The following is a 23335-nucleotide window of genomic DNA, read 5'->3' on the forward strand; positions in this document are numbered from 1 at the left end:
TGTTATCTGCCTATACCTCTTGTGACTGTAAGTAAACCTGCCACAAAAATGGGCGTGGCAAAAAAAGTCACCACATGTGCCTCTTTTCATTTCCAAAATGTTGGTGCATGCTGATACAGTTTATATATATAAATATATATATATATATATATATATATATATATATATATATATATATATATATATATATATATATATATATATATAATATATATATTCACATAAGGCAGATGTCAGCAACCTTCCTATGACATTAGCAGTGTAATGGAACTTACATACTATGTGGTCTAGTGTATGTTGTTTCATCATAGTTGTGTATATAACTGAGTCAGTGCTACACCCGCATCTGTATCCACAGCAACTGTACAGAAAACAAACGCTTGCCTGTTGGCTACAGTATTTACTCTATTAAAATGACACCCCCTTCCCCAGTGATCCCCAACATAATATATATGGTGCCCTGCCCTGGCTGTTGGGTTATTGGCTGCTGCTGCTGCCTGGTTATATCCTAGAAGTATTATTATAATAAAGCAATTAGGGATGCACCAAATACAGGATTCGGTTCTGGATTCTGCCTTTTTCAGCAGGATTTGGATTCGGCTGAATCCTTCTGCTTGGCCGAACCGACTCCGAATTTGCATATGCAAATTAGGGGATGAAAATCGTGTGAATTTTTGTCACAAAACAAGGAAGTAAAAATGTTTTCCCCTTCCCACCCCTAATTTCCATATGCAAATTAGGATTCGGATCGGTATTCGGCCAAACCTTTCGCGAAGGATTCGGGGGTTCCAAAATAGGTGCATCCCTAGAAGCAATGTACCCCAACCCCTGCTCCCCAACCCCAGCAACAGGAGGCTCCAAAGAAGGTGCATCTATTTAACCCGTTACATGCCAGCATAAAAGTACAGCAAAGTACCAACAATGTTGATTTTGAGTTTCCATGTTCCTTTATGGTCCATGCCACGCTGTGTGTTTACTGGCAAGAAGTGCTGTTCTGAGATCAAATGGTTAAAATAAAGATTACAATATTATTTCATTTTACTAAGCTCGAGTGAAGAATTTGAATGAAAATTTTTTTTTCATGGGTACTTCGGCCATCGAATGGGTCAAATTCAAAGTAAAAATCGTTCGACTATTCGACCATTCGATAGTCAAAGTACTGTCTCTTTAAAAAATAATTTGACTTCATACTTCCCCACTTTAAACCTACCGAGCTACAATGTTAGCCTATGGGCACCTTCCCCAGCTCTTTTCTAAGCTTTTTTTGATCGAATACAAATCCTTGATCGATCGCTTAAAATCGTTCGATTCAGGGTCGGACTGGACATGGGGGGGCCCACCGGGTAACTATACTCCGGCTGGTGTGTGCGCAAACGCCGGTGCGCATGCGCAAACACCGAAGCGCATGCGATACCGGCGCAGGATTAATTTTATTTGGGGGCCCAGACATCGGCGGAGGGGGGCCAGAAAATTGGGGGAGGGGGGCTGGGCCGGCGGGGGCCCATGAAGGCCGGGGCCCACCGGGTTTTTTCCCGGTTTCCCGCCGGCCCAGTCCAACACTGGTTCAATTCGAGCGATTTTATTGTTCGATCAAATGATTTTTATTTGATCGAAGCATTTGCGCTAAATCCTTCTAATTTGATATTCGAATTCGAAGGATTTTACTTTGAGGGTTTATTAACCCTCGAAATTCGACCCTTGATAAATCTGCCCCCATATGTCCTTTTAAAGAAGAACTAAAGCCAAACTAAAGAAGTAGGTAGAAATGTTGTACATGATGTTTTGTGCTTCTGTACCAGCCCCAGGAAACCCCAGCCCTTTAGCAGTAAAGATCTGTGTCTCCAAAGATGCCCCAGTAGCTCCCCATCTTCTTTTCTGCCGATTCACTGCACATGCTCTGTGCTGCTGTCACTTACTGAGCTTAGGGACCCACTCACAATATACAGTACACATAGAATAGAAATGTCACAATATAAGGCTGATTAGTAATTAATACACATAATTACTACATGGCAGCACAGAAGCCAGTGCAATTAGCATCAGAATTTAATAATCAGCAAACCTGTAGCATCAGCTTATATTACAGCCAGGGAAGCTCATTTTCTGCTGGATAATTAGTGACGAGCCCTAAGCTTAACTTCTCAAAAGCCAATCAGAGCCCACTGAGCATGTGAGTGTCACAGACACTTTCCAAGATGGTGACCCCCTGTGACAAGTTTGAAGTCCTGGATCATTGCTGCTATTGACAAGCTGAAACTTTAGCCTCGTGCAATAAGTTCACTATATAAAATATGCCATTTTGAGCCACATTTATTTTTACAGCGTAGTTCTCCTTTAACCCCCATGTGATGACTTCATTTGGCCTCATTTCATCACAGAGCCGTATCTGTAAGTATAACAGCATTGTTGTGAGATAACTGAATTCTCGCTCCACCCTGAATTCTCACTCCACCAGAATAAAAGCCGTCCCCCCAGCTCCTCCCTGTCATTCTTCAGCAGGACTCTGAGCTGAACTCACTGCTCGTCGCTTGTCAACAAGGACCTGTACTTCATTCTTATCCACAGAGGGAGATTTATTAATAAGGAAATATAAAAGCTGATGTGGAATAAGGATTTAATGCTGTTTAGCTTATCCAGGATCAGGGGGTCAGTGCAATACATTTGGTGCTTAATGAGAAAATAACTGCCCTTGTGAATTAAAGGAACGTGTCTCTATCACTGGCACAGCTCTACGCTCTAAGGTAAGAATGGATTTAAACATTGGTTTCATGTTAAAGGGAAAGTTCACCTAGTACTTAGTTGTGCCTGGTGGGTGCTAAGTGGCCAGAATGTCCAGTTTGTTTTAAATGTTTCAGTGATGTGCCAATCAGATTGCAACTTAACTGTGAACTGCCGCCATCATTTAATTGCCGTGTCTCAAGCTTACAGATAAGGTTGAGTTCATTTTACAGAGCCTCTCCCTTTGCCACAAATGCTCTGCAGGTATAGGACCTGTTATACCTGTTATGCTTGGGACCTCGGGTTTCCCTGGATCTTTCTGTAATTCGGATCTTTATACTTTAAGGGGCAGATTTATCAAAGGTCGAGGTGAATTTTCGAATGAAAAAAAAAAATCGAATTTCGAGCTATTTTTTGTGTACAAATTCATGTCATGTACTGTATCTTTAAAAATTCAGCTTCGACCATTCACCATCTAAAACCTGCCGAATTGCTGTTTTAGCCTATGGGGGACCTCCTAGAACCTATTTGGAGGCAATTGGTGGACTTCGGAAAAAAAACAAAGTTTTTTGGGGGAAAACTTTGATTCGAATTGGGACGAATGAGCTATTCCTTTGATTCGTACGATTCGAATTCGGGCGAATACGGACCTATTCAATGGAAAATGGACCTATTTGATCAAAAAAAACTTCGACTTAATTTCGGTTGGTCTTTTTGAATTCGAAATTCAAAGTTTTTTTTCAGTTCGAAATTCGACCCTTGATAAATATGCCCCTGATGTCCCATATTTTCTGGACCTCCTGTTTTATCACATTTTCAAAGGTAGTGATAGCTGCATTATCCACTAGTGGGTTAAAGTTGCTGGGTTTTTTTAATTGCATGGGGTCTTTATGTTTACCAGTATCTAAGTCTGGGTGATCAATAAAATACTTTTTGAGTTTAATCCTTCTGACAAATTTCAAAAATTCAATTTCCCAATCATATATGTTGTTCTCATAATAAGGTACATATCCCAGGCCCTTATTCAACAGGGAGACTTCCGTGTCAGTCAATGAGTGCGAGGAAATGTTAATACATAAGTCAGTTACCTTGGCTCAGAGTGCGTTCTCTGTGGATATCGTTCCCTTGGTATCTATCAGGTTCTGAAAAACAACACATTACTTTCTACGGTGGGAATATTTAGCAAATTTCTTGAGATTATTATGTAGCTAGTACAGTTTATGATGAATACATGTCGAGTATCGTATGTCTAGTTTAGTAGGCTTATATAGAGCAGTACTATACTAACAACTTTTTCAAGACATTTTATATATTTATTGATGCTTTTTAGAAATACAATTACTTTTAAAAATATTTCAGGTACACGCTGGGACTTTATTGTGTGGATCAGAGTATAGGATCTTACAGTTAGGGCTCTTACTCATGAGCGTTTTTACCTGCGCTCCCCTGCGTTCCGTTTTTTGGCGTTCAGCCGCAGGGGAGCGCAGGAATAGACGCATTTCATTATTTCAAATGGGGCTGTACTCACACAGGCGCGTGTAGGCGCCGAACGCAGGAAAAATGCAGCATGTTGCGTCTCAACCTGCGTTCGGCGCCTACATACGCCTGTGTGAGTACAGCCCCATTTGAAATAATGAAATGCGTCTATTCCTGCGCTCCCCTGCGGCTGAACGCCGAGAAACGGAACGCAGGGGAGCGCAGGTAAAAACGCTCATGAGTAAGAGCCCTAACAAAAGGACACTTGTAACAGTGCACTACCATTTTAAAACGGACCAATTGGTTTCTTAATTGCACTTTTTAACCTCTATGACGGGTGGGGGCGGGGTAACACACCCCTTGTGGTTATTTTTTTGTCTTGTATTGCACTTGTATCTCACACTTGAAAAAGGGCCTGTGACGCCCGAAACATGTCGTGTGGATAGCAATAAATTGCACATTGCCAGTTATTCTGAATATTGTCCTTTTGTCCTCCGCTTTGAATTAATATATTTGTAGCCTTACAAAGCTTTTGTTTTTTTTTTTGTTTTTTTTAGATGGGGTCAGTGACCCCTGTTTGAAAGCTGAAAAGAGTCAGAAGAAAGAGGTAAATATTTTGAAAACTATCAAAAATAATGAAGACCAATTGAAAAGTTGCTTAGAATGGGCCATTCTATAACATACTAAAAGTTAACTTAAAGATGAACCACCCCTTTAACAGTTTCAAGAATCAAGAAAACTTTATTGGCAATACAGCCATATAGTATATACTTGTTACTGCGTATTGACCTTCTGTCTCACCTGGGCCCCGCCCACAGGTGCAAGATATAAAAATATAATTAAAAAGATCTCAATAAACAGAGCGCTTAGCAATAATTAATTTCTAAGTTTTGCCATGAATATATGACCTCTATCTACTACTGTGAATTTTTTTTATTTTCAGGGAACTAAAAAAATCTATTTCCCATAATAAATCTCAAAGTAACATTCATATTTGTCCCACTCTCTTGCTTCACCTGTAGTCTGTCACCCAATATGTATCCAAGTGACTTGTCCATGTTGGGTTAATGATCATTTTCCAATAATGAACTATAAAAACTCCAAAGTGACCTGTGCATATTGTGGTAATAATTATTTATCCCAATTTTATCCAAACAATGCGCACATTCATACCAATATTTATATTCTCACGATATCTTTTGCCCATACTAAGGGGCACATTTACTAAGCTCGAGTGAAGGAATCAAAGTAAAAAAACGTTGAATTTCGAAGGTTTTTTTTTGGGTACTTCGACCATCGAATTGGCTACTTTGACCTTCGACTACGACTCGAACGATTCGAACTAAAAATCGTTTGACTATTCAACCATTCGATAGTCGAAGTACTGTCTCTTTAAAAAAAACTTCGACTAGATATTTCGCCACTTTAAACCTATCGAGCTTCAATGTTAGCCTATAGGGACCATCCCCATAAGTCCCTAGACCATCCCTAACAGTTAGAATTATTTGTATAATGTAAATGATCAGCTCACTATTCTTTCTGCAAGATCTCCCCTATCTCCCTTGCAGTTCTAGCTGAGGCAGCCATCTTGGATTTCACTGGCTCCTCCTACCTATATCTTCCCAGCCAACTGTAGCTCTGAAATCTCGCACATGCTCAGTTGAAATTCCTTGTTGCTTATCAACCCTTCTAAGCTATTTTCAAATCAGCCAAACCTTTGTGTTAGCTGCTGTTCAGTAGTGCTGCCACCTGCTGGAAGTTACTGTGTGCCCTTCATTTGCATAATAAAATCACCAGCAAGATAGGGAAATCTCCCGAAACTTCTAGTGGAGGAGTTTACTTAAACAAGGCATTCTGGGTAGAATACTCAAAGCAGTGTTACAATCTGAGCATGCTCCTGAAATTTGCATATTAGAGTCACAGTCTCCCTCAGTGAAAGAACCCATTTGACAAAGTAAGGGATTTTTTTAAAACCTGCAGTTTTTTCAGAAAACTATATATGTAGTTTGTTTAAACGTGTTTAGTTTGTACTGGTCAGATTGTTAATATGTGTTTGATTTTGGCTGTGATAGGTGCCCTTTAACTTCTGGAAGAAATATAAGCATTGGTTTGCTTTTTTTGTACAGGTATGGGACCTGTTATCCAGAATGCTCGGGACCTGGGGTTATCCCAAATAAATCTACTAGAAAATCATATAAACATTAAATAAACCCAATAGGCTGGTTTTGCCTCCAATAAGGATTAATTATATCTTAGTTGGGATCAAGTACAAGCTACTGTTTTATATCTACACAGAAAAAGGAAATCTATTATTTGTGGATTATTTGAATAAAATGGAGTTTATGGGCGTTGGCCTTTCTGTAATTCAGAGCTTTCTGGATAATAGGTTTCCAGATAACGGATCCCATAGCTGTAGTAGAGGCAATATTCAAGTTCCATGAAAGATCATCTGACAAATTCACCCCTAAGAACTTCCCATTTCCCACTATATGGACAGTCGTACCTTCGATGCATAATGAGGGGTGAGCTCTGGTTTTCTTTCTAAAATCAATTGCCATCTCTTTGGTTTTTTCCAACATTTAAAATGAAGTCGTTATTGTGACATCACTCCCCCAATAGCTCAACCTCATGCTCTATATTAAAAATTCAAAAAGAATTGTTGTTACTAATAAAATCCAAACCACCCCCTGGCCCCCCCCAGCAACAAAGTACCCTCCACCCCCCCCATTCCAGCCACAGCCCCCCACACTTACGTATTGCTTCACCTGGTCCAAATTCCCCTAGCAACCAAGCATTAATGTGAATAAGAGACTGCAATATGAATAGGAAGAGTAATAAAAAGTAGCAATAACAATACATTTGTAGCCTTAATTTCAGAAATCTGGTTGCTAAGGTCCAAATTCCCCTAGCAACCAAGCATTAATGTGAATAAGAGACTGGAATATGAATAGGATGAGTAATAAAAAGTAGCAATAACAATATATTTGTAGCCTTAATTTCTGGTTGCTAAGGTCCAAATTACCCTAGCAACCATGCACTGATTTGAATAAGAGACTGGAATATGAATAGGAGAGGCCTGAATAGAAAGATGAGCAATAAAAAGAAGCCATAACAATATATGTGTAGCCGTACAGAGCATTTGTTTTTTAGATGGGGTCAGCGACCCTCTATAAGAAAGCTGGAAAGAGTCAGAGGAAGAAGGCAAATAATTAAAAATCTATAACAAATAAATAATGAAGACCAATTGAAAAGTTGCTTAGAACTGGCCATTCTATAAGATACTAAACATTAACGTGAACCGCCCCTTTGTTCTTGCCGCAGGTCCAAGTATAAAGCTTCAGATGTCATTGTCAATTGTGACTCTTCTGGTCAGCGCAGCATTGTGTAAGTATAACGTTTCCCTAAAACTGGGGGTACAGTGAGTGTTGCCTTATTTCATCTATAGAGAAGGAGAGAGGTCTCTGTACAACACGCCTGTTGCTGAACTGTAACAATAACGTGTTTCTATACCTGCTACCACTATATACTGTATACACAAATGTAGGCGCTGCATATATCCCTAGCATAGCGGGCGATGGCGCTGAAGAATGATTACCTGTCTTTGTAAGTAACTGAACGCTCACTTGTTAACCGTTTTTCCTGCTCTAGGAAGCCACACACCGCACACCCCATGTAAAATTTAAACCACAAATGCACACAATTAGCGACCGCTTACATACGCTCTCTGTGCGTGACATTGAAACATGACGTTTCCTGGATTGGCAGAATTTCAAACTGGGTCGCACTCGTATCCATCCTGGGGGCCGCAGGTTGGACACCCCTTCTCTAAAGTCTCATCTGAGTGGTCAGATACAGTGAGGCTCATCAGAAAGACCAGCTATTGCCCCAAAGATGATGCTAGTGGGTAGTGATGGGTAAATGTCTCCTGTTTCGCTTCTCCAAAAAATTTGCGAAACAGCAAAAGATTTGCGAAAAATTTGTGAAACTCGAAAAATTGAAGTCCACGTTGATTTTGGACGCGCGTCCGAAAAGTCGCTTGCATCAGTTTTCCACTGCACATTCGACATCTCAGACCTGCCGAGGTTGTATATAAGTCAATGGGAGGGGTCCCTATCTTATTTGAAGATTTCTGTGGTCTGCGCTGGAATTAGCCAGAAAATCTGACTATTTTGGACTTTTTGGATAAAAATCTGAAAAATGCACGCTTTTCGGGAAAAAGCCAGAGAAATTTGTACGATTAGGGAAAAAAACGATTATTGAGTTTGTCCCTGATCGGATTATCCCAGCTTTTTTAATAATAAAGTAGGTCATATTGTGACTGATTTTGATAAATAACCCCTCTTGCATTCGGGGCAGGTCAATCTAACCACACAGGCCCATTAGGGAGAATCTTGCTGAATTGTTTTTGAATTGAAACATCTCATACAATAAATCATGAAACTGTGTTCCATGTTTGGCTCATAGACTGGGTTCCATCCGTACTAGGGAAGGACAATTGTCAGCCATTGGTGGAATACTAGTAAAAATAATATGCTATTCTATTCTAGTCATAACAGATGCCCTGATTTATTATTCACTCCTGATTTCTGCCTTTGACCTCCCAGCAAATGAACTGGTGGAAAATGAATCAGGTCAGTTCTAGTCACACACATCAGATATTGGTCAATTTGACTTGGTGCACACGTGTACATGTCCCAAATAATTTACATTTATAGCCACATTAATAATTTTATAGAGTGGACTGACACTGAGATAGAATCATGTTATTGGAGAGAACTGAATAGCCCCTTTTTTATTGAAAAATGCCTATAACGATTTCAAAAATATCCCAACTCTGGACTCATTTTCTAAATTTTCCTCTGCCTCATCCAGCCTTTGCCAACAGCTGCCGGCAGTACCGATTCTCTACCAATGGGGAACACCTGTTGAACACATCTCTCCATCAAAATAGGGACCACAACAGAATACTGCCATTTCCAGATGAAGTTCTCTCAACATAAAGAAACTTGCACTAATTCCTCCCACGTGACTCTGATCAACGACACTTCTTTGCTCCTGGAAACAACGGACGTGGAATATAAGACTTTTTATCTGGAATACGGAGCTGGGAAGGTGGGGAAGTCTGTGGAGGCCATATTTGCAGGTAAGTGAAGCCATAACCAAGAAAAGCCTAAAACAATACCTATAATAACTAGACATTAAACCACAACAACCAATCGGTGATTAGGTTTATTCATCCAAATACAAGTAGAGCAATGAACAGAGGGTGACATTTTGGTTTGGGAAGGCAATATTTGGTCACATGGGTACCAGCTGTGAACTAGATACAACCTTGCCCCTGGCTTTTCAAGTCTACTGAGGTCCAAAGTGACCCAAAATAGGTAAAGGGATAAAACAGATCGGGGCGCAGGGATTGTGGGATCATTTTGTCCAGTGTAAAATAGCAATAAGAAAAACCTTGAAGAGAAGGTAAGTCTTCCAGAATGAGAGAGAACAGATGTGGACAATACATAGGGGCTGTGTTCACTCAGGCCCAGAAGGCCAATGGAGGTGTTGGAATAAGTTCTCTGTACAAGTGGTAGGAACCAGGAAGCGATGCAGCTGAGAGAGTTGAGGAGTAGAAAAAGAAAAGCCAGTGAAATACTTTTCTTTATTTGGATGAATTTGTCCTGGAGCATTATCAAAGAACATGTTTATTGTAAATTAAGTCAGTCAGTGGTTGCCTGAAAAGTGCCTTATTTTAGTGGACACCCCTTCACTTCTGTAATCTGAATGGATTCACAATTTTTAACAGCCCAAAGAAAAAATGAATCAATTCAGTAGACTATAACTTTTTTTTTTGTTTTTCAATTTCAGGTTTTTGCCAAAATAAATCTGAGAATCCCATCCCAACCACTTCCAATTACAGTTCCATGTGGCTGGTGATAGGAGCGATTGTTCTCGTCTCAATAGTTATTTTCATAGTCACGTACATAATCTATAGAAGGTAAGTTCAGCTCATTCTGCTGACTAGGAGAGACCTGCTTAGATCTGAGATTTATGGGTATATTCTGTTTTGTAGGTGGAAAGCTCCACAGTTCATCTGTCTACAGTGAGTATTGAGAATCTGGATAATAATTCCTCACTGAAGGAACTGATTTAGAAGGAAAACAGATCTGTACACAGATATTTTGAAATGACCGTGAAAGGGATCTGACTTGTGTCAGTACATTCAGAATTATAGAGAGGAGAAATAGATTTCCCTTCTTAGTCACCTAAACAAAAAGGACAAAGGATGAGTCCAAAATGACCCAAATTTTTCTAAAATTACTTATTACAAAGCAGAGGGTGATAATTATCCCCTCCTAATTGTCACGGCCGGCACCCAATACCAGAACAAGTGCCAAGTACCCTGGTCTCGGCTTCACCAGTAGTGTGACCACCTTTGGGCTTCGGGAGGAGCCCTCAGCTTAATTGGGTGCCACCTGGACTTAACGAGGGGTACAAGGCGAGGTGTTCTGGCTGGCAAAGAGTCTTTAGGCAGAAGGTCAAGGACAAGGCGTCTGGTGGAAATGGAAACAGGACAGACCGGATCAGGACAGGCGGATAACAGAATCATCAGGCAGGCAAGGGGTCAAAACCAGGTAATCAGACAGACTGGATCAGGCAGAAGGAGAAGTCGTTAGGCAGGCAAAGGGTCAAAACTGGGTAATCAGACAAACAGGATCAGGCAGGCTCGGTAGTCAATAAACAGGCAGGATCAGGATACAGAGGTCAGAATAGTCAGGAACAGGCTGGGTCAAACACGGGAAGAACAGTCAGGATAGTAATTCAGGAACAGGTAGCACAGGGCTCAGGAAACCACAGGATATGATCCTATAACGGGCACTGGCTACAGGTCTGAATGGGCCTTAAATAGGGTCCCAATTCGCGACAAAACGGGCGCAAATTCGCGCTGGTGCAATCACACCAGCGTGCCTGAGCCTTTAAGAGACGCGCAGGCGCCCCGCGCACGTCCTAGGAATCCAAGATGGTGCCGGCAAGGGGAGGACAGGAGCGGCGCAGCGGGCGTCCACACCAAGGACACGGCATGGACCCCGCTGCCCACTAGACCACCAGGGTAGGTTTCTTACACTAATATTCATGTATTGTGTTAAACACTTAAACCAATTTGCTCCTTTAGCGTTCCTTACTAATAGTTATATACAAATATAAAGCCCCAGTGTATTTAATAAATTAAATTGGTTGGTTAACCTCTGTTAAGGCTTAAATTAATTAATTAAAGATACCAAAAATGAATAAAGTGACTCTGTGCTGAATTAGTGCCTAGCTCATAAACAGATTTAGAAATAATTATATATAATTCATTAAGAATTCATTGCCAGTGCTTAATGCCGTTTAGAAATAAGTAAAGTAGTTAAATAGTTAAAAAATTAATTAATAGAGTGCTAAAGTGCCAAAAGTTGGATTATCAAATTCATCCAATTAAAAAATAGTCCAAATGCTCAGATTTCATGAGAGAAGTAAGAAAAGGAAAGTTAGGCAGGTGGAGAAGTCCCGTGTAATCGAACTTGTCTTTGGCTAACTACGGGACCCCACAAAGTGGGAGAAGTCAGTGCTTCTGGGACTATGGTCTCAAAATGATTTTGTCTAACTTGTATTAAGAGCTAACTTCCTATAAAACCATAAATCCCAGAGCACTTATAGCGAAAACAGATTGGAAGAATAAAGATGAAGTCTCTTGAGCCAGAGCACCAAAGGAGCACCAATTTTGCTTTCCAGAAAAATGATTTAAAAAACCCCCCTAAGGTATTGGCTAAAAATGGTATAAACCGTTTATATAAAAAGTAGAAGCCGACGCGCATTTCGTCAATAGCTTTTTCATGGGCAATGTGCGCTATCATGGACGCCGAATATTTATAATCTTTGTACAGTGCGTCCGTGTCATTGCGCAATCTTACGCCTGCGTAATAACGTCGTTGAGCTAAATTCAACTCTCGTCCATTTTGCTCTCAAATCTCGTGAGAAGTGCGGACTTAGATTCTAACTCTCCTCTATACTGTATATTTGTTATACTCATTCTGAAGGGAATTTCACTTTTTTTCGCACATTATTTATTATAACAATTAGAACAGTTCTGGTGGTTCTTTATAAGATTTAAAAACACACCGTGATAAAAATCTAACCTTTATTTAATTATTTTAGAATTTAAAAGGGCAGTAGGGTCATATTGTTACTAAATTATAAATAATTATATCATAAAAATTAATTTTCTCAATTATACTATGAAATAGGGTTTTTTAATCTAATACATACATTCCATTACAGTTTTCAATTGATTGGGAGTTCATACCTGTGGTATCTTATACGTAGTGATGGGCGAATTTATTTGCCAGGCGTGAATTTGCGGTGAATTCCCGCGATTCGCCGCCGCCAAATAAATTCGTGAAACCTCCGCGAAAATTAGCCGGCGTAAACAAAACGAGACGCCAGCGCCATTTCACAAATTTTTCGGGGTTTCCCGAACGCCCCAAATTCGCCCATCACTAGTCAATCGGTATTTAGATTTACTATTTGCTAAAATATAAGCCTATACCATTATAAATCTTTTGCATTTGGGTTTCGTAGGTGGATGTCCCAATATATGAAATATTTATAAAATGCTATTATTCTGATATATGAATTGTTTAAATGAGTGCTGTAAAAAAGATTGTTTTCATTAATACCGTTTGGAGATACAGTATTCATTTTGAATATCCAATAACTTTCTCTTTTTAATAGGGTTTGTTCCAAATTTCCTTTTCTGATTCCCAAATTCATTTTTTCCAGTGCCCATACTTTAACTTTAGACGGATCTATTGAATGGAATTTTTTGTAATGTTGTTAGGGATGCACAGAATTCACTATTTTGGATTCGGCCGAACCCCTGAATCCTTCGTCAAGGATTCGTCCGAATACCGGACCGCATCCGAATCTTAATTTGCATATGCAAATAAGGGGTAGGAAGGGGAAAACATTTTTTAGTCACGCGATTTCCCTCTCTGCCCCTAATTTGCATATGCAAATTAGGATTCAGATTGGCCGGACAGAAGGATTTGCCCGAATCCGAATCCTGCTGCAAAAACGCTGAATCCTAGCCGAATCCAGAACCGAATCCTGGATTCGGCGCATCCCTAAATGTTGTGCTACTGTGGATGCTTTCAGTTTTCCTCTTACTTGGTTCCCCCTTCTCTTCTGTGCAATCTGCATGGGATGAGCTTTTGAAGTCAGAAGATCTTTTTCCAATTAGGTCACCCTATACTAAGCACAATTTAGCAGGCTAGACTCCCTATGGTTCCGTCTAGCCTTTCTAGAGAGCTACCATAGAAAAAACAGCCCTCTTAGGTTGCTCAATGTCTGTATAGGGAGATAGAGTCCTATCCGACCCTCCCTGAAAGGTGTTAACTTTTTACAACCTGCCAAAAACTGGAACTGGAAGTGACATTGGGAGTATTTTTGCTTAAAACCCCAACCGATTTGAGAATATTCTGTGCATACCCTTGGATGCATGATCCGAAGCAGGAGTCTACAGGGAGATACCATGAATCTATCCAAGCATAGTTAGTCCCCTGTTTTAAGGAAAACAGGGATTTATAATGACCGTTTAAGAAATAGACTAGTGGAAGTGATCTGCTGTATGTCTACAGTTTTCTCATTTCTCTTTCCATTTCTTTGTGTGAAATGCTCAAGGCATCAGTCAAATATGAATGCCGAAAACAAGGGCATGGAAACTGGACCTGATGAACTTAATGAGGCGCTGATCTCTGCAGAGGGCAACTCCCAACACGGCAAGCATAAAAACACAGAAGAGGAACTAGAACCCCTGAGGGACAAAATGGAGACAACGTGTGAGACAGAATTCTTGTACTTGACCACAAGAGAAGATTCATATGTTCTGGAACAGTGACCTGGAACTCTCACCTTGTCTGGCAAATGAGTGTATGGCACATGTATTATATCCTAAACTGATGTCAGTGCCAGCCAATGACTTTGCCTTTTCTTCTCTTTAAAGGAGAAGGAAAGGTATGGAGGCATTTTATTGCCCATCGATTAGCTGCAATAGTGCAAGCTAGAATGCTTGAAACTCTATGTTTGTTTAGAATAGGAGCTGCAGTATTAACATGGTGTGACGTCACTTCCTGCCTGAGTCTCTCCCTGCTCTGGGCTCAGATTACAGTAGAGAAGGGAGGGGTGGGGGGAGAGGAGCAAACTGAGCATGCTCTTGCCCAGGGCAATGAGGTTTAAGCTGAAGGCAGGAAGTCTGATACAGAAGCCCATGAGTACACAATAGAAGGAAAGAAATGCAGTATTTCTTTTGACAGGGGACTCAGAGCAACATTACTTTGGGGGTTTACTGGTATATTTAGATGGACCTTTCTGATAAAGCTTACTTAGTTTTAACCTTTCCTTCTCCTTTAAAACCCTCCTGAATGATGCACTTTCATGTATTTGTGTAAAAAAAAAATCCAGCTCCCTCATCACAATTCTCATAATGTGCCTTGAATTCAGGAAGGGTAGCACTGATTAACGTGATCTGGACTGAGGCTTCATGAATTATTTCTGGACACTCGAGTCAAGGGTATAAATGACTGTCTGCTGAAATAATGATCTCCTCATGACATGCTTATCGTCCTTCGCAGTGTTAAAGGGATATTTTACTCTATACATGAGGTTTACACTTATTTTCTCATAGATATTTATAACCCAACTTTAGTTACCAAATGCTCCTCACGGTTTATTCCAGGCAGATCACCAGTTACATTCCTGACATGGATGAGCCTTCAACTTATGAAGAAGATAGTGGTGCAAAAATGTGATCTTGGGTTCTGAAAACATGATCAGAATGTAAAATAACTATTTATTGCACATGCAAATTCAAATTCAGATACCACCATAGAGCCAGAACCTGGAACAAAGAACACAATTTAGCTCTTGGGTTCTAGTACTCACATTCCAGTTTCTGCAATGACCTACAAGAAGGCCCCTTTTCCATCAGTCTAGGTACTTAGGTCACTAATGTGGTGGAATTGCCCACCTGGAGTAATAAGCTCATATTTCTTAATGGAACTGCAGGATGCTCACTGTTTTGTACTTGTGGAGCACTTGAACGCAGGATCCAACGTCTTGCTAGACTTTATTCACAGGGCCCCTTGCTCAAAGTGGGACTTAACTTAATTCCATCATTATTGCTCCGCAGAGAAACACCATCCAGGTGGAGTAATACTGTAAGCTCATATTTCTTAATGGAACTGCAGGATGCTCGCGGTTTTGTACTTGTGGAGCACTTGAACGTAGGATCCAACTTCTCTCTTGCTAGACTTTATTCACAGGGCCCCTTGCTTAATTCCATCATTATTGCTCCGCGGAGAAACACCATCCAGATGGTTAACTTCGATCCTTCAGTTTGCCTAACTACAGTGCATTGGAAATCGTTTTTTCTCTGCTCAAGACTCCAATTCCCACACTGCTTTGCACATCTCTGTAATTGTTCTTCCTCTGAGGTTTGTCAATTACAAACCAAGCAGAGAATTGTTGGAATTGAAGTCCTGACTGTAGGAGAGCTGAGTAACACTACAATGTTGCAATGGCAAGAGTCGTTACAGTAGGATAGGAAAGGAATTAATGGGGCAGATAGATAATACATTTAATAGTAATTATATTTATAAACAACTTCACAATCCGCAGGCATTATTAATGTGTATGCAATAAATACATTATACAAAAAACTATTTTAAGGGTCTCATATACATCATTTTATATGAAGGATCACATTACTAATGAGTCCTGATAAAGAATGAATCTACTAATCCTTTATTGTAGCTCTCCTTATGTTTCTCTAGCTCATAATCTTCAGTCTCTTTCCTTACTCCTTGGTTATATACCACTGTAATAATCATTAAAGGTTAATTGTAGAGTTGCAATATAGAGATGTATCATTATTATGATGGGCAAAATGCCCTTTACAGGGGAGCTATGACAAAAAAATGGACATTTTATATGAGCTTTCTTGCAGAAATAATCTTTCTAAATGTCATGTACTGTTTCTGAAATAATAAATGTAATCATCAATATCCCCCTCTCAGGACTATGTCTCTCTTAATTGTGTCTTTATGCAGCAGTTGCAGAGCCAGAACTAGGGGTATGCTTGTGCCTAAGGCACAAAGGTAAGGTGGCGTCAAAGACACATACCTCATCTCCCTGGTTGCCCCGATTGTCTAGCCCACCAGAAGAAGATTAACACTCATACTGTGTCACTACCTTGTGGATGTGGTTGGGCAGCATGCCGCCCCCTTAAATCCTGCACCAAGGCCCGGGCCTTGGTGGCCTTTCCACAAATCCGGGCCTGATTATGGCATCCTGCAGGGGCAGTGGGTTGATGAGACAGAATTGCCTTTGGACTCCCATTGAGTTGGCCTGGCTCTGAGGAGCTGGAGTTAGATTTTGATTGACAGTTAGGTATAATAAATCTTTTGGAAGCGGGACTACCTTGGCCAGGAAGATTACAGTATTAGAGCTCACTTTTTCAAAATAACGTCAATAAAAATTCTGTCTCTCCACATGTAGGATTTGAGTCAGAGTTGGTTATCTTGAAAATGATCTCTAATACATCTTCTAGGTAAAGAGATTCCCAACCCCAAAAGATATATTAGACTGTCAATCCAAGTCTGACTTCAACTCCTCAGGTCAAAAGAAAAAAGGCAAATAACTATAAAACTATAAAAAAAACAAATAATGAAGACCAATTGACAAGTTGCTTGGAATTGGCCATTCTATAACATACTAAAAGTTACCGTAAAGGTGAACAACCCCTTTAACTTCCATAAAGCAAATGACATTGAAATAGATACAGTAGATTTAAAAAATGTATCAGTACTCTAGCACATGATACAACACTAAGGGGGTTATTTACTGAACTCCGAATGCAAAAATCACAAAAAATTCGTGATTTTTTTTTATATAAAATCAGACTTTTAAAAATCACGAATTTTCCAGAATGTATTAAACCCCGAGAATGGAAAAGTCATGAATCAGAAAATCCGGCATCTCAGACCTGTCGAGGTTGCATACAAGTCAATGGAAGAAGTCCCAATGAGTTTTTTTCAGAAAATATTGATATAAATTCGGACTTTGATCAAAAAATCCCTACGGGTAAGGTCACACTGGGTGTTTTGGGGAGATTTAGTCACCTGGTGACTAATCGCCTCGTCTTTGCGGCGACCAATCTCCCCAAATGCCTTCACTCACTCATTTTAGCCAGGGCAGAGTGAGGGAAGGCATTTGGGGAGATTAGTCGCCGCAAAGACGAGGCGATTAGTCGCCAGGCAACCAAATCTCCCCAAAACGCCCAGTGTGACTTTACCCTAAGGGGGTTATTTATCAAAAGGTCAAGTGTTAGAGTTTTTTTTATCTTGAATAAACTCTAATGACCTCGGAACTCGAATGGTATCTTATTTGAGATAAAACTCAAATGGCAAAAATCAGATTCTGCGAGTTCGAGTCCCGCAACCTGAAAACTCTAATTGACCTGGAAAAAAAACTGAATCGAGTTCTCAATTCAGGTTTTCGGCCAAAAATGTCAAAAATATTTATGAAGGCTATTACCGTATATACTCGAGTATAAGCCAAGTTTTTCAGCATCCAAAATTTGCTGAAAAAGTCTACCTCGGCTTATACTCGGGTCAGCGGGCAGTAGCCGAGATTGCAGTCACTTTTAATCATTCCTATACAAACAGTTCACTTGGGGAGAGACTGAAATATCCCACAGTGCCCTCTGTTGGTTATATGAAAGAATAACAGTGCGCCCTCTGTTGGTTATAGGAAAGAATAACAGTGACTGAAATATCACACAGCACCCTCTGTTGGTTATATGAAAGAACAACAGTGACTGCTATCTCACACAGCGCCCTCTGTTGGTTATATTAAAGATTAACAGTGCGCCCTCTGTTGGTTAGATGAAAGAATAACAGTGACTGCAATATCACACAGCGCCCTCTGTTGGTTATATTAAAGAATAACAGTGACTGCAATATAACACAGCGCCCTCTGTTGGTTATATGAAAAAATAACAGTGACTGCAATATCACACAGCACCCTCTGTTGGTTATATTAAAGCATAACAGTGACTGCAATATCACACAGCACCCTCTGTTGGTTATATGAAAGAATAACAGTGCGCCCTCTGTTGGTTATATGAAAGAATAACAGTGACTGCAATATCACACAGCACCCTCTGTTGGTTATATGAAAGAATAACAGTGACTGCAATATCACACAGCACCCTCTGTTGGTTATATGAAAAAATAACAGTGACTGCAATATCACACAACACCCTCTGTTGGTTATATTAAAGCATAACAGTGACTGCAATATCACAGAGCACCCTCTGTTGGTTATATGAAAGAATAACAGTGACTGCAATATCACACAGCACCCTCTGTTGGTTATATTAAAGAATAACAGTGACTGCTATCTCACACAGCGCCCTCTGTTGGTTATATGAAAGATTAACAGTGCGCCCTCTGTTGGTTATAGGAAAGAATAACAGTGACTGCAATATCACACAGCACCCTCTGTTGGTTATATTAAAGAATAACAGTGACTGCTATCTCACACAGCGCCCTCTGTTGGTTATATTAAAGAATAACAGTGACTGCAATATCACACAGCGCCCTCTGTTGGTTATACGAAAGATTAACAGTGATGGCAATATCACACCGCACCCTCTGCACATGGTAGTGGGACAGTGGGACAATGCACACAGTAATCCGTTTGGCAATTCTCTGTCACCATCAACTTTGCAAAGAAGTGCGGTTGATCGCTGGGGGGGACGCTTTGGCGGAATGTGCGCTGCTGGGAGACAGGGCTGAAGTTATGTCTAGGCTTATACTCGAGTTAATAAGTTTTCCCAGTTTTCGTAGGTAAAATTAGGTACCTCGGCTTATACTCGAGTATATACGGTAACATCTTGAAATGGTTCAAGGGACCTCTGCCATTGACTTCTACAGAACCTCAACAGGTTTTAGGTGGAGTTTGAAGTATAATAATAAAAAAAAGAAAATTAACCCGAAAATGTGAGTTTTGACCCAAACCCTTGAATATTAAAATTTTCCTGGAAATAACAACTCGAACCTTGATAAATCTGCCCCTTGATATAGAGTGTTTACTGACAATCTTAAATCCATACATGAGTATGAAACCTTTCACCAAAATACACAGTAGATAACAGATAAGTACTACTATAATTTATATAAACAAGCTGCTGTGTAGCCATGGTTGCAGCCATTCAAGCACAGGATACACAGTAGATAACAGATAAGTACTACTATAGCTTATATAAACAAGCTGCTGTGTAGCCATGGGGGCAGCCATTCAAGCACAGGATACACAGTAGATAACAGATAGGTACTACTATAGTTTATATAAACAAGCTGCTGTGTAGCCAATGGGGGAAGCCATTCAAGCACAGGATACACAGTAGATAACAGATAAGTACTACTATAGTTTCTATAAACAAGCTGCTGTGTAGCCATGGGGGCAGCCATTCAAGCACAGGATACACAGTAGATAACAGATAAGTACTACTATAGTTTATATAAACAAGCTGCTGTGTAGCCATGGGAGCAGCCATTCAAGCACAGACAGGATACACAGTAGATAACAGATAAGTACCATACCTCCCAACATTTTGGAAATCAAAAGAGGGACAACAATTTTTGGCCACGCCCATTTTTTGTGGCCACACCCCCTAATGACCATGTTCATTTTACAAATTGTAAATAAGCCGTATCACTTTAAATGGGCAGGGAGAGCTGTATTGCAGTCCCTACTAAGGGGGATGTAGAAGTCTGGTAGTGCAACTGGCTTCCCTCCACAGGTTATTGAACTACAACTCCCAGCACCAACACCCAGAGAGCTACAGCCTTAGCTCAGGGCTAGTGGGCAGAGAGGAGGGGAAAGAATCTGTGCCTGGAACTTTATGTCAGGGTAGACCAATGGTAAAATAGAGTGAGTTTATTGCCTCAGCACTGTGTGAATAGAGTGGGGATAAGGGGCATGAGCGTGGGCACAGCTGGCATCACACACACACAACAGCAAATGTACCAATCACTCACACAGACACAGTAACTCTCACACACACACACACAGTAACACAGACAGACACACAGTAATACACACACACAGTAACACACACAGACTTGCTATGTATATTATAGCTGATAAACAGACACACAAACTGTATGATAAGAGGACCAGGCTGACAGCTGTCACTCCAACTGGTTCTGTCACATGACCTCACTAAGGCGCTTAACAGCCCTGGTAAATTTCCGTCAAACGCTTCTATAAAATCACTTTCTGAGCATGAGCAGCAACAGTTCATTTCCACAACAGACCCAGGCCACACAGTCTCTTCTGCGTTCGTGTTGCCCTTTTTTTTTTTTTTATACGAGACATGATGACGGCTTGCGCATAATCTTGCCCTTACGTGGGCGGTTCTTTCAAGCCGCCCAGTATTATGCGCCTACGCAATTACCGCTTGGTCCGGCTACTAACTTCCTGGTTCGGTATCTTCTGTTTGTCTGAAATGACAGAAGGCTCTGCGGAGCCACCGCCCTGCCCGGGTTACTTCTCTCGCTACGAAACGTGTTTCCAGGAAGAACTCGGGCTGCTCCGGAGCCATCCGTGCCATCGCCGCCTCCCTCCCCTCCGCCGCCGGCAGAATGCGGGACATTGAGTCCACTATCTGGGACAGACAGACAAAAATGGGACTGTCCCGCGGAAAAGGGACGGTTGGGGGTATGGATTCCCCTGTTTTAAAGAACCCACTCTTGTGGTATATATATGTGTATTTTTATAAGTGTAACAAACAAGAGAAAGTTGTGCTCACCACTAATTTTTAAAACCATTAGGCGGGGGTGCAATGAGGCTGTGACCACAAAATACATATAGACAAATACAAGAGTCCTCTGCACTCAACCCATTATCAATATATTTAAGACATAGACATTTTGTGCATACTGCTACTAAAAAATGCCTTACCCTTTAAACAAAACAGGGATTGTTTGTCCATATATTGCAATATATTTCAGCTGGCCAACACTTATATTTTTATAAGTGCACATGTGTGAGCGAGGGTGACACCACCTTGCAGCAAGTTCTATGTAAATGAAAGCAGGGGAGGCAGACTGTAGGGGAATCTCTGATATCACTCCTTCCGGGTAATGCTCACAAAACCACAAGCAGAATGAATGGAAAGGAAACTGTAAGTGATCTCTACAGGCAAGGCCCATGAAGTGGAAGCTTAAGCACTCACAAACCAACAGCCTGGCACGTTAAGCAGAAAAATATAGGCCGATGATTTCCCAGATGCAGTTAGCTTCTATGAATTACACCACAAAGTCTTGCAGAGCCCCCAATCCCTGTCTCTTATGTGTGGGGAGAGACCAGGAAGTACCCAAACTCAAAACCCGGAAGTAGCAAGATGCCGCTGCCCGTGCCGGATCCAACAACAAGAACAGCCGGCACGGGTCCGCGGGTCATCTTTGCTATTATCCGGGAGAGAGCGGGACAGAGGAAACTGTGACTGTCCCGCATTATGTGGGACAGTTGGGAGGTATGTAATTACTACTATAGTTTATATAAACAAGCTGCTGTGTAGCCATGGGGGCAGCCATTCAAGCACAGGATACACAGTAGATAACAGATAAGTACTACTATAGTTTATATAAACAAGCTGCTGTGTAGCCATGGGGGCAGCCATTCTACATATGGCTACACAGCCATGCTCCCATGGCTACACAGCAGCTTTTTTATATAAACTATAGTAGTACTTATCTGTTATCTACTGTGTAATCGCAATGATAATATAGTTTTCATGTGTGGTAGGTATTTATTTATTCTGCATACGGTACTATATATACTGAGGTGTATAACTATGAATACAGTCCGTGTGCTCTAGGCTTAAGCTTTACTTAATCAAATGTAGAGTGGTATCACATAGCTTTAATGGAACAAATTAGAATGTTTAATACACATGATAAAGCAGATCATACATAGTATATATGAACCGGTATGGCCGGGGCTAAAGTTGGCCATACATAGGGAGATCCGCTCATTTTGTGATGTCTCCAAACGAGTGGATCTCTCCCCAATATCCCCGTCCTAGGGCCCAATGAACAGATCACAACTAGAAGAAAACTAAGCAGTTGTATCAAGGGCCACATCAACAAACTGATGTGGTCAGACGATCCAACAAGATTTTTACCCTACACTATCGACATCTGGTTGACTTTCAGCCAGATATTGATCGGCGAAGCCCGTCAGAGGGCCAATAAGCTGCGTCTTCATCCGTCGGCATCTTATATCTGTCCATGTATGGGGGCCTTAAGGTGCGTCTGATGCAATCACAAGCTCTTTTTATTACACTAATTTGCCTTTTGTTTACAGCAACAGAATTTCAAGATAATGCAATCCAGGAGACACACAATGGCATGAACCCACAGGGGAATCAACGTAAGTTTCCATGTAAATGATAAACCAATGATAAAGGAGCAGTTGACATCGGAATCATTTAAAGGAGAAGGAAAGGCTAAAATGAAGTAAGCTTTATTAGAAAGGTCTATATAAATACACCAGTAAACCCTCAAAGTAATTCTGCTCTGAGTCCTCCGTCAAAAGAAACATCACATTTCTTTCCTTCGATTGTGTACTCATGGGCTTCTGTATCAGACTTCCTGTTTTCAGCTTAAACCTCCAGGGCTAGGGCTTGAGCACGCTCAGTTTGCTCCTCTCTCCCTCCCTGCTGTAATCTGAGTCCAGAGCTATGAGTGAGCAGAGAGAGACTCAGGCAGGAAGTGATGTCATACCAAGCTAATATGGCAGCTGCTATACTAAACAAACAGAGAGTTTCTAGAGCTGTTTACTCAGGTATGGTAAAGCATTCTGCAGATTAAATATAGTGGCTAATCTATTGGCAATACTGCTTTGGAAGTTTTCCTTCTCCTTTAAAGTTATTTATTTCTTTGTTCTTGGTTGTGCAGCTCCTTTTTGGTTCTGAGATACAGCTGGAATAGGAAAACCACTTTCTCCCAGTAACAGCGTGTTAGTAAGCCAATGCTCTTTATTT

The 23335-nt window shown here is 40.8% G+C and overlaps 1 pseudogene; it reads left to right on the plus strand.

The window, feature by feature from the left end:
- Window positions 1–2474: 2474 nt before the first annotated feature.
- Window positions 2475–14324, plus strand: LOC121395703 (annotated as a pseudogene).
- The last annotated feature ends 9011 nt before the right edge of the window (window positions 14325–23335 follow it).

This window comes from Xenopus laevis, chromosome 7L, assembly GCF_017654675.1.
Source record: "Xenopus laevis strain J_2021 chromosome 7L, Xenopus_laevis_v10.1, whole genome shotgun sequence".
Classification (NCBI taxonomy): domain Eukaryota; kingdom Metazoa; phylum Chordata; class Amphibia; order Anura; family Pipidae; genus Xenopus; species Xenopus laevis.